The sequence below is a fragment of the Leptonotus elevatus genome, chromosome 5 (genome assembly GCF_054856555.1).
Source record: "Leptonotus elevatus isolate MCC_2025b chromosome 5, RoL_Lele_1.0, whole genome shotgun sequence".
Classification (NCBI taxonomy): Eukaryota; Metazoa; Chordata; class Actinopteri; order Syngnathiformes; family Syngnathidae; genus Leptonotus; species Leptonotus elevatus.
The window spans coordinates 20,146,472-20,159,742 of NC_141243.1; the positions used below are offsets into that span (position 1 = coordinate 20,146,472).

Genomic DNA, 13,271 nt, shown 5'->3' on the forward strand with positions numbered 1-13,271 from the left:
TTTCACTGGTTCTGACTGAGGTACATACAGTAAGTGTCTCCTATTTCTCCTGTATGTAACCCCTTCTGGAGTCTTGACATCATATGACCGAGGTGCTACGCTTTTCACCACTTGCGCCTCAACATTCCAACCTTTCCCATCGTGTATTCTAACTCTATCTCGAGGACAGAGTTACCTCAGTGCTCTAAATCTTTTGTCATACTGCCTTATTTGAACTCCCTTGTGTTTCTTTCTCGCATGTAGCAATCCTTCGTTACTCAGGTCTGCTTCAGACTCTACAAGGACTGGTAACCTTGTTTTAAGTTTTCTGCTGAACAACAGTTCTGCGGGTGACTTGCCATATGTTTCAGTGGAGCGTCCCTGTAATTTAACAGAGCCAGATCCGGATCTGAGTTTGACTCCACAGCTTTTTTTTTTTTTAATCATTTGTTTTACTATTTTGACACCATTTTCTACTAACCTGTTGGACTGGGGGTATAGTGGACTTGGCGTGACATGTTTAAACCCATTTGACTCAGCAAACTCTGAAAGATTGGCAGTGAAATTGAGGTCCATTGTCTGTTCGTACTATGGAATCCCGTGACGTGTGAAGGATGACTTGATGTGGGTCATCATTGTACTGGCGGTTGTGTCCTTCAATATTGCAATTTATGCGTAATGATAATAATAGTCCATTAGTAGAACATAGTCCTTGCCATACAGAATAAAAAGATCAATTCCCACTTTACTCCATGGTGTAAGTCTTTCGTTTTCCTCAATCCACATTGGCTCCTTTTGTTGTTTATTTCTGTATTTTTGACAGACTTCACATGCTCTGATTGTATCTTCTATTGCACGGTTCATCTTGGACCAATATAGTATTGCTTTCGCCCGTTTTTTGGATTTGTTCATTCCCAAATGGCCCATGTGAATCAATTTTAGCATGTCTTTCTAAAGCATTTGTGGGACAATTATTCTAGAACCTCTGAATAGCACTCCATCAGCAACTGACAACTCATCTATGAAATTGCCATATGGAGCTGGAAAGGTGTTTGGTGACCAACTACATTTTATCCCTCTTATTATTTTTTTAAGTACTTCATCATCAGAAGTAGCTTGAGCCAAATTTTCCCACAATTTCTCTGACACTGGGCAGTTCATTTTTTCTTCTTTTTTTTCTTACCAGATTCTCATGCACTGTTTCACTTTGCTAATACCTGGTGTTAGATTATGTACTGTCATATGCACGGGATAGTGTATCTGCAACTAGAAGTTGCTTACCTGGGCTGTATTCTAACTTTACCATATATGACATCCAGAAGTCACATGGCCCTTTTACAATATTACAATATGTCACACAGATGGCTAATCAGCTGGATCGGATTACCTAATATTTTGCATTTTATGCACATTTTTGCAACGACTCTAAAGTCTTTGATTGATCGGTGAATTAATGACGTCACTGACATTACAATATTTGAGAATACTTGTGTTGATGCTCAGTGAACAGTATGCAAGTATACCTAAAATGTTACAACCTGCCAAGGGATTACATCTGGAAACTAGTGGCTATAATCTAGATGTTCATTAATACAGAATACACTGTTGCGCTTTAAATTAAAATAAATTAAAAAAATATATACAGTAAATAAATAAGTTTATAAAGACATACTGCTCCATATTGTGATCGGATCTGTGATGTTTTTTTGGGGGGGAAAGGGGGGTTAACTCGCTGATCAGCCCCCAAAATTCTGATCATGTAAATGTTATTGTATGTTTCATTTGTGCATCTACTAATATCTACAACTGCAAAAGTTCTGACCTATCTCTACAAAGGGCATTCTCACTGAAACTCTGTAACTTGTCACTATGCATTGTTGGTATAGTCTAGAGTCATCAGTTTCAAGTTATTTCAGTGACACAATCTGTCTTTGCTGAGACCACAGCAAAAAAAAAAAACAGTTGGTATACAATTTCACTTTCTAGCTTTAATGGACAAATGGAAATAGCAGAGTTTATCCATCCACATGATGCTAACCAAAATGCTATTATGAATGGCTTGTTTTATTACAGACCATTCAGACCCATAGATGGCGTGCATCCAAATTCGCAACCAGATGGAAGGTTGGCAAGCTAAGCACAGAAGTGTCTGGGCTACTGTGGTACCAGCCAATCACGGTGTCCCGCGCTACCTCCCCACCTTGGAGTTAAAGTGGTGATGGCAGTGGGGTGTATTCCATTCAACTAGCTATTTACATGTAGCACCTCCCCCGGTGACATGCTCTCCGGCTGGCCTTGGTCTCCTGATCTCCACTGTAATTTAAGCAGATCACTGCTACAATTAACCTTTCCCAGTAAATATCAATTATGGCCCCCGGCTGGGCTAGAATTAAAAGGGTCATCAGCTAATCTGACAGGTCCTGAACGCGACCACCTGGCAGGTGGGGGAAGGCAGCTGAGAGAGAGTGTTTGTCTACCCTTGTGCCCACTAGCTCACATGCCAAGTAGATGTGATTTCCTTTTAATTATACTGCTGCTGCTGGGCAAGTATGACGATTGGCCATAGGGCGTGAACAGTGCTCTGAGGTCAGGAATGACATGATGGGTTTGAAGTGAGAATGCCAGAGAAAAGGAACACGCTTATGTAAAACCAGCCTCTTTCATACTGGCTATCGAAGCCAGAATTTTCCCGGCCCGTTGTCCTGTATGTAAGGGATGAGGGGTGTTCCAAATTCTAACATAGCATTGGCGGTGTAAGAGGCAGAACACTACCTGCCGCCTTGTGTTGAAAAGTAGGGGGTGTCAAAATTACAGTGTTAATATCGAGTTCCTTTAAAGTTCCACTAATTTTAACACTCTTAACGCCCGCCCCTTTTACTTGGAGAGCGTGTACTGGGAGAATTCCAGTTGTGATGCAGCAGACACATCCATGTATAAATCACCCTCTAGAAATGCGCTGCAGCTAAAATACACAATGTTTAAAGTAAAGCAAAATGTTGGAGTGGAGGAGCCATTTGGACTGTGTAGCACCATCACTGCTTCCCTGCTTTGAAAGAACACACTCGGAAGTGCTAGTTAGCGGTTAGCGGTTTGCTACACTTATCAAAGAGGTCTGTATGTGCACATCTCAGATCCCTTTGAGAGCCAAGAGCCGAGTGTTTGCCCATCTTGTCACTTGGAGTGACTCCAAGCCACCTGATATTTAGATGTGAGGCCTCCTATTCGATTATATTTACATTACAGTACATTTTTTAATTTTAATTTCAAATGACTTTATTAATTACCATGAAATTACGGTGTCAATGAACTAAAATATACAACTATATTTGCATTAAGTTAACATTTTTCCACTTTTATGTTAACAATAGTATGAAAAACTGGAAAAAATATATTTTATTGTACATTTTCTTTTATGTACATTTAGAACATATATAAAATGTGCAATCAATTTGCGATTAATTGTGAGTTAATTATTATTGCCATGCGATTAATTAAAATTTTAATTGACTGACACCACTAGTTGAATGTATAGAATATAATTTGATAGTATACTATGCATAAATACGTATTAGTGAATTAGAAAGTGTGTGGCATTTTGTGGACTGTTTCATCACATATTGTATGTTATAGAAATAATATATAAGATTGACAAATAATAATTGAGGTATTGATCATATAATGGGAATTAAAGCATTAAGAACGGATACGTTTACATGTCTTCCTACTCCTTTTCAAACGTGCATGCGCGTAATTCATTGCTAATGACTGTTTAGGTACACAGTAAATACGGTATATTTTACTCTGAAAACAACAAATTTGGTCCCAGTCTAAACAGAGTAAAATTTACAGTGGAAATTTAGACTTGGACCAAATAGAATCTTTTTAGTGTAAAATGCACTCTGCGAATTTACTGTGTATTATGCAAATTTCTCTTGAGTTGCTGTTTGGTTTGTATTGTTTTTCCATACATGTGTAATTACTTATATTAACAGTTTTTTAAATTTAATTTTAAACATGTTTGAAATAAACAAAACAAACCAAAAAGCAATTTTAGCTGTCATTTTAACGTCACCTCACCTCTATTTCTTCACTGAGTCAAGCCACATCGGCTGTGCCAACACACAATAGCCGTGTTTCCACCACAGGAACTTCGGGGTAAATTTACGGGGCCAGTCCTGTATGTGTGTGTCTCCACTGCAGGAGCCTTCTCGACCGCGCCACATTTACGGGAACTTAAGGATCGGAGCGGAGGTCCTACTTCATGATAGGTACTCCGTCGGACTGATAAACAAGTCGGACTCTGGCGCTGATTGGCTAAACCTAGGGCAGGATGTGACGCCATCCAAACTCACCAAAAAAGTGAGTTTTAAAATCCTAGCTGAAGAGGCGCGTGTTACTCAGCAGTGGAAGGAACACATTTTTCTTTAAAAAAAAAAAATGCACGATAAGTGGACAGACGAGGAGGTGTAGGCCTTGCTTGACTACTACAATATGGAGGAAATACAGAGGGGGTTTGACTCGGCGGAATGAGAAAATATACCAGCAAATATCAGCCCACCTCGATTCATTTGGAATACACCACACGGCAAAGCAATGGCGCGAAAAGATAAAGAAACAAACACAACAGCCGGACAAGTGGTACAGCTAACTTGATGCCATCCTCGGACACGGACCGTGAAACGCAACCAACAACGCGGCAACGAAAGACTCAGCTTCACAATCTGGTCAAACATCCATGAATGAAATTGTGGAGGAAGGCAGAGATTCAAGTCCCGGCGAGCTTTTGTCTACAGGTAATAACAGCATTCTACCTTTTATTTCATGTTGTTTTCAGCTTAGTATTGTTGCTAAAAAGGCTAACGTTAGCCTATTAAGTGGCTAGCATGCAGCCTAGCTCGAAGCTCAGCAGCTCAGTTAAATTGTGGGACAAAGACTGGCTTGCTTACTTCTTTGTGCTGAAGATATGGCACATTTCTCATGTTTGTCCATGTTTTCTGTGTTTTAGAACAACTCTCGGAGACAAAGCAGGTCTTGTTTGTGGAATCACCCTCCTGCAGCACTCATCGCCATTTTGGGGAATCCAAACGCAACAGTGAGTATACAAACAGTTGAATTGGATATTGGATATTAATTTGGCAGATTTAAAGACACTCATTTAACTTGTGATACTTGCCAGTAACTTTTTTTTTCTTTCTTGTTCTGAGTTTTCCGACGCGCTTGGGTGATGTCGCGGGAGAAACCGTCGCACGATTACGTTCAAGTGGCGTCACGGGAAAAACTGTCGCACAGCGATTACGTGTCGATCAAAACACGTGAGGTCGCGAAAAGGCCGTACTCCGCAGTGGAGACACGGCCACAAAAGGGACGATTGAGAGGACGGTTCCTGTGTTAGTCCCGTCCCCCTCCCAATCCCCGAACGTCCTGCGGTGGAAAACACGGCTAGTGTGAACTGCAGTGTCCTGCTTCAGCAAGTTCTGTCTTTTTAAGGGGGCAGGCACTTCCGATACCCCAGTTTACCAGGACTGCAGTGTGAAAATGGCGAAAGAGAATCCTGGCATGTAGGTCTCATCAAATTGGAATTCTGCCTCTCATCCTTGCTCTCTCTCGACTTGCTGTCAGGCTCATCACTACTCTAAACTTACAATGGATGGTGGAAGTTTTGATTTTTCTTTGTCAGACAACCAGCAAATAAAATAGCTATCTAGTTAGGTGAGCAACGAGGCAGAGACCGAAAGCTCTATTTATATAGATGCCGCATGCGGAAATGCTGGTGTATCCGGATTTTTGTGCAGGCTGCGGCTGTTCAGGAATTTGACATACCAAGCTGGGCAGTCTGGCATAGCGAAGGTGTTTCCTTTGACTTGCACATCTGACACTTTGGAGGCAGAAAGTCATCTTAATTAGCTGCCTTCTTGGACCACGTCTAAGTCAGTAGGTAGGCAGCTAGTCTAACACAATTTTGATGGATTTGTTCAGGGCAGAAGCAGATACTGCCGCAAATGTGCGTGGATGTCAACATATTTATACTTATGACAACAGCTGGTATTTAAAGCCTCGGAATCATTGACTACATTTACATGCAGGCAATAACCCTTTTAAAATCTGAACACTGTATTGGCAATATTTGGGTTTTGAAAGGCCATGCAAATGTACAAAATCCAGAATATGCTCTTATTCTGGTTTCTAAAAACCAGAGTAAGACGCCTGGCTTACCATTCATAACACAAATTTTTGTTCATAAGCGGTATTCGGAATACCTCGTTTGTACGGGGCATTGGTTTGCATTGTGCGCATGTTCTATTCTTCTTCTTCACTTATTTCTATTCACAAGTAGTCTTGGTCTTTGTAGTACAGGGACAACTTTTATGCTCAGCACCGTACCACTCACTAAACGAGCCTTGCTTAAATACATCGTTTTCTCCGCAGCATTTTCATTTTATTTTCTGTCTCTATGATGACAATGCCACAATACACTCATGTATACATGTATATAAGTGTGTGCTACTGGCGCCCAAACCAGAGGTTAACAAACATGACGACACTTCAAAGAACCAGACTTTTGGAGCAAGGAGGAAACCAATGCTTTATTCACCGCGGTGTGTGACATAAATATAATCTTTTCTGTTGAACGTAGAAAGCAAAAAGTGGAAATGCCGCCGTATTTGCGAAGTGACGTCCATGCGTCGCGCTTACAAACGGAGTATTACAATCAAGCACAATGACCATGTATATGGGAGTAACTCTGTCCGCCATGCCTGTAAACGGGTTGTCTCAAATATTTCAGAAATCAAAATTCTGACCTTAACCAAAATATTGACTGCATGTAAATTAGGTCATTGTAGAAATCAATTCAAAATTGAACACATTGTGATCATTACAATTTTAAAAGCATCTCACTGGCTGGCACACGGACGATAGGTGGTGCGGATAGATACACAAAGTCTGCAGACATTGAAGTCACCAGCTCATTCTATATTTAATGAAGATACCCACTTTGTTGCCACACCGGCCACCAGTCACACACAGATCACTGCAGAGAAATGTCTCTGTGAGACTGTCATTGCGCTACATTTAAGGATAATAGAGGAGCCACTTTGATTGGCGGCAAAGGAAGTTGGCTAAGTTCATGCCCACAACAGCACAAATCACACTTTTCTAAATATACCATCTTACAAACATCGGTCTAACCTGCCTCCATGCAGAATCACGCCAAGCGCAGCACTGGATATGCAGAAAGGAAAATAGAGCCCAGAGTGAGTGTCAAGGTAAAGTGTGTATCACAATAGCATTACATACAGTGGATTATTTTTTTGACCAACCATCAGTTTCTATCTGTACTTTGGCCAGTAGCAACAGGATCCAGTCAGCAACCAACCTGACTATTGATCAGAGCAAAGCATTTAATTAGCCATCAAAGTTAATCATGCGGCTTGCATGGACCATTCCCTGAACCATTGTTAATGGAACACAGGAGGGCAATTGATCTTTGCAGGAATTCACAACTCTGACAAAGGATTGGCACTTCTGACTGCCTGCAATTAAGTCTAGGACAAATTCCCTGTCTCAAGAGGTGTTTAATATGCCCTATAATGTCCTAAATAAGTTATTGTGACATGTTGGTATGTGCCTTATTGTAATTGTTCGTGTAAAAGAGTGGTGTGGCTCAGTGGTTGAGTGGTCGTCTCCAATCCGTAAGGTTGTGGGTTCGATCCTCACCCCTGGTGACCATGTCGAAGTGTCCTTGAGCAAGACACTAAACCCCGATTTGCTCCCAGTAAACCTGGCAGCGCCTTGCATGGCAGCAGTCGACCACTGGTGTATGAGTGTGTTTGTGTGAATGTGAGGCTTAATTGTAAAGCGCTTAGGGCACCATATGGTGTAGTTAAAGCGCTATATAAATGCAGTGCATTTACCATTTAAAAGGGCACAATTGTGAGTTGAAAGGGGACAGGGGATTTGTTGCAAAAGTGACATTGTTAAAGTCACCATGCCTTTACTTCAGACTTGCGATAATGCATAAAAGCCCAATGATCTATTTTGTTCTTAGAACACTACTGTTTGTCATACTTGTCAATAAAATTATCAGTGCAGACATGATTGTTTGTGTACCTTTTCCTACAGTCTCAAGGGCTTATCCAAAGTTGTATGCATATATTACTAGTGTGAATGACACTATTAGGCTTTTTTTTTTTTGCTTGCTTGTTGCCTAAAGATGAGTTATCCTCTGATATTTAGCATTGCATCTGTGATTGCATTCATTGTTAGGTGCAGCCTTGCTTATCTCTGCTACTGTAATGGCATGTTTATTCCTGTTTGACAATTTGCAAAAACTGTCAATTTCTTTGTAGTTTTTTTTCTCTCAAATATTCTCACATTAACAAAAAAAACCCTGTTCAGAACAGGAGAGTGTCATTATTGTGTATAAAAGGAGGATCCCTGAAAGACTTTGGTTCTGAAACCATTGTCAGTTAATTGTTTGTCTCTACATCTACAATTGCAAGTTAAAACTCTACCATACAGAGCAAAGCTATATATCAACAACACAAAGAAACGCTGTATGTTTCCCTGTTTAAGAGCTCATCTGAGATGGAGTGACACAAAGTGGAAACATGCTGTGGTCTGATGAGTCCACAACTGATATTGTTTTGGGGAATCATGGACGCTGTCCCCCTTGCCACCAAAGAGGAAAAGGACCATTCGGATTAAAAGCCAGCATCTGTCTAGGTATGTGGACTGGACGGGACGAGAGTAGACTGGTCGCCATGACTGGACGGGAGTAGACTGGTTACCATGACTGGACGGGACGAGAGTAGACTAGCAGAACGAGGTCGACTTGACTGTGCACGCACATACAAAAAAAATTAAAAAATTAAAAAAATAGAGCGCAATGGTGATGGCATGTCGAATTGGTAAGATTACCGAATGAACAATACTGAGCTCTCTCAGGAAAAAAAAAGAAAAGAAAAGAAAAGACAAAGGCGACTTGGCTGATACAAAGACGAGATGCACGCACCTCCACATGTAACATAGGAAATGCGCCCACACTGACAGGACAAAGACAACAGAACTAAGTACACCAACACTAATGAGACGCACCTGGGGGAACGCAAGTGGCTGAGGGCACTGATTGGTCACACACAGGGAAGGGCAGACATACACAGGTGGACGTGGTTAGACATAACGAGACATGGGAAGAAACCAGGAACACACCCATAATAAACAAAAACCCAACCCATAACAAAACGCAAACATGGCACATAGTAAAAGAGTGCCATTACCAGAATGGACTGCCAACAGTCCAGACCTGTCTCCCGCTGAATATTCATGGCACGTTAAGTGTATAGTAGGACAACGTAGATCCCGGCAGTTGAGCAACAGAAAGGTGATGTAACAATGTAGTAAACATAAACTTATCCTAGCTTTTTTTCAAATTCAAAATGAGTGAATATTTGTAAAAATGTCTGGGTTGGCTGGCAACCAGTTCAGGGTGGACCCCGCATACTGCCCAAGGCCAGCTGGGATAGGCTCCAGCACCCCCACGACCCTTGCGAGGAATAAGCGGTTTAGGAAATGGATGGATGGATTTGCAAAAATGTTTAGCAATTTGAACATTAAATATCTTGTCTTTGTATATTTTAATTAATTAACTCTTTGACCGACAAAAACGTTTTAATAACGTTTAGTAAAATCCAAATGAGTAACGCCAAAGACGTTAAAAGACTTTCACTATGTTTGTTTTTTTTAAACGGGTGGAGGAAAGCCTTGGCAAGCTGTGCTGAAAGTATCAAGCAGGTCGAGTTAGTATAATGCCTATTTTTGGGCACTAGATGGCAGCGATGACTCTCTTTGACAAGATCGGGTAGGCGTCAGTAGAAGACGTGAGGCGGAGCTAGAGTGTTGAGGGGAGAATGGCTGAAGAAGCGAAAATGGCGACCGGTTGTAAGCAGCTCACGTTTGAGCATTTTTTTCAAAGACGAAAAGCATTGACCAATGCTAAAGAGCACATTGATGATGATGATGGTGACTCCGAGGTTGACGCCGAAGTTAGAAGCGTTGACGCGGCGGCTTCGATCGCGTCGTAAAGCCTCACCGGCTAGCGATGCTAACGGCGGAAAACGAGCACTTCTGCACAGGCGGACGATCAATCGGACGATGAAGAGTACCCCGAGTCCAATGCATATTCATCGGAGGAGTGGGTACAGTCTGATCACGGAGAAGACACTGGTTCTGGACTAAGATGCCACCATGAATGGAGTGGATAAGATGGATCAGAACATCTCTTACCACCCGGTATAGGAACCAAAGGACATGAGTAAGCCAGACGTAACACCAGGTCACCGTATCATGATCCTGAGAGTAGACTTGATGACAACATGGCCAAACACACACTGCAGTATATCTGCCACTCCCCGGAAAAAAAGGCCGGCAAGAAAGTGCACGCGAAGGGGCAATCGCAGTGAAACTAATCTGTGGTGCAAATCCTGCTGCGTCCCCTTGCACGCAGGGGAATTTTACACAATATACCTCACAAAAAGAAAAACTGTGTATTTGAAACATCCACACAATTGTAAATAGTACCACAGTTGCACACATTTGTAAATAGTTTGCCAAATTGTTTTGTCAAATTGTTACACTGTTGAATGTAAATAAACGTATTTTGCTATCAAAAAACACTTTTTCATTGTTGGTGGTAGTGTTTTACAGAAGTAAAGCACTGTTTAGATGTTTGTGGCATCATTCATGGAAAAAAAGGTGCCAAATTCACTAGAGTGCATGAAATAATATCGTTTCACTAAAAGCTTGATTTCTCCGTATTTTGGTCCAAAACAGAGCATTTGGATGAAACTAACCTATTTTCTATTGTTGATTACTGAAGAACCGAATAAGGTAGAAAGAAAAAAAATCTGATGAAAGATGAGAGTTCAATCTTTCATTTGGTAGTATCTGTGTTTCCATAGTCCAAATACAAAATTTTCTGTGGACCTCTAAAGATCAGTCAAAATGCTTAAATCAGCTGACACCCACACATCCTCTTTTCTGAAAATGCTTGGCAGTCAAAGAGTTAATTGAATATAGTATTGAGAAAATGTACAAATCATTGTACTTTTTTTCCCCTCACAATGTCCCAACTTCACTGGAATTGTGGGTTTGTACTTTGAAAAATGTATAAAATGTAGTAGAAGAAAAACTGACAATTTTTTAATAAGATAGTAATGGGCTTTTTATGGTTGATTTGCATTTGAGGTTGTGTTGATGGTAAGATAATTATTTATTTGGATTGTAGTTTATGGACAAAAAAAACCCACCTAGCTAAGTGAGAACCTGTGTTTTACATGAATAATGTACAAGAAATTAGTACCATTAGTCTCGGTATTGAACATGCCTCCAGTCTTTCTCTGGAGGCCGCTGCTCTGTGCTCTTTAATTATCTTCAAAGGGCCCTCCAGCATCTTAATCCCTCCACCACCCCCCAAGTTGAGTGGTGCTGACTTTGTCTGCTCATTTATACTTTAACCCTGGGTGAAGTCACAATTCCCCTCTGATTAGAAAGGTCTTGTCAAGGCAATGACAGAGACACTGGAGGCCCACGTCAGTTCACGTTAGTCTTGGCAAACGTTCTGTTCCTTTTCACCGTGTCTTGGCAGTGCAAATCACTCTGAAGCCTTAGAAGTCGGCTCAAGGCTGCTGGGGAATGCTTTGTTGTCCTACCCCTTTCCTTATACTCCCTCATTCACCTTGCAGGAGGTTTGAGGGGACACTGGAAGACTACACAGTCTTCCACTATCTGCCTCTCCTGGGATGAAAGACGCTGTTACCGCAACCTCGCTTTTCCCACTAGTTCCATCTCCTCTTACTCTCGATCGTCTCTCCCTAGTCAGCCATCAGCTGTCAGCAGTTATAAGGGAGGTTGTGCTTCACCCTTGTGTCTGTGTCAGTCTTTATTACCCTTAAATCTTGGACTTTCCCCCCCACCCACAAGATCAACTCTAGCATGCTTTTAGTCAGGTGTTTGGGCCTTGAACGTACTGCCACTGTACATTCAAGAGGCAAGTAAGGATAGGGGGCGAAGCGATATGGATACTTCCTTTAATTTGTTCTGAAAAGTGTCCTGCGCAAAGGACCCTCACCCCCATTAACCCAGTGACAGCCTGCTACCGCTACTCAGGGAGGCATCCGATTTGTGTGTGCGAAGGGTCTTCCGGCGGTGTGGCTGGCTGAGGCACCTCAATGCTGGGCTCAATCTATTGGCTCATTATCCCCCCCCCGCCGACTCGGCCGGGGTGCAGACAAGTGCACTTTAGGGCCACAGGCCAAATTGATTCATCTGCCTTCATTTTCTTCAGGCTCAGAAGTGGCAGCTGCTCAGAGGCAGGGGGAAGGAGTTATGGCGAGAGACAGACGGGAGAGTGGGAAGCAGATAGTCAGAAACAGAGTGAGATGAAGGAGGGGTGGCATCAAGAGAAGGCGGTATCCCTGGCTTTGTTCCTCATCCATGTCTCATTTCACTTTCCACCTCCCTCCCCTTTTCACTTTACAGCACCACTAACACCTCCATCGCTTGAAATCGCTATCAAGGCGTGCACTTGCTCCCCCCGCAAGTCCCAAGTTGGAAATTAGCCCAAGGACAAGCTAGTGGATTTACTACAGGGAGAGCAAATGGATTTTTGCTTTTATTTTGACGAGTCCCACTGCATCCATTATGCCCTTTTAACCATGCATTATTCATGGAGCTTGCCTTATAATAAATGTCCACATAAAAAATGGTACACATATTATACGTCTAAAATCCTCCTATAACGCTCTTCCCTTATGCACCCAGAGCTACAATGCATTTGTAAGATGATTCACAAATATGAGACATGAGAAACAGTCGTAAGTTGACATTGCTATCAAGCAACAACATTAAAGTGAGTACACAGCAGAAGAGGCGGTGAATAGGCCAGTCGTATACAGTAATGCACATTGAAAGGCTTAACAGGGTGACTGGTGACCATTATTGTAACAAAGCAGTCAACCTGTAAAATGAATCTACTTCCCCCGCCTTATTCCCAACCCCATGAGAGCCTAAAGTCCCACGGGATGCCATTTAGAACAGACGGACTGCGGCAAAGGAGCATTCCCTGCGGACCCCAGGTCGCTCTATCAACCCCCACCATATGTCTCTTGTAAGGGAGCAAGAGAAGAAAGGTGGTGAGGAAATGGTGTTACTAAGTATGAATTCAACACCTGCACAAAAATTAACCTCACATGTATGTTTTTTGTGGGAGGAAAACCTAGTATTCGGAGAGACCC

The 13,271-nt window shown here is 42.0% G+C and overlaps 1 protein-coding gene across 7 annotated transcripts in view; it reads right to left on the reverse strand.

The window, feature by feature from the left end:
• Window positions 1–13,271, reverse strand: part of fbrsl1 (fibrosin-like 1) — a 318,527-nt gene that overhangs the window by 180,072 nt on the left and 125,184 nt on the right. The gene's annotated exons all lie outside the window — the stretch shown is intronic.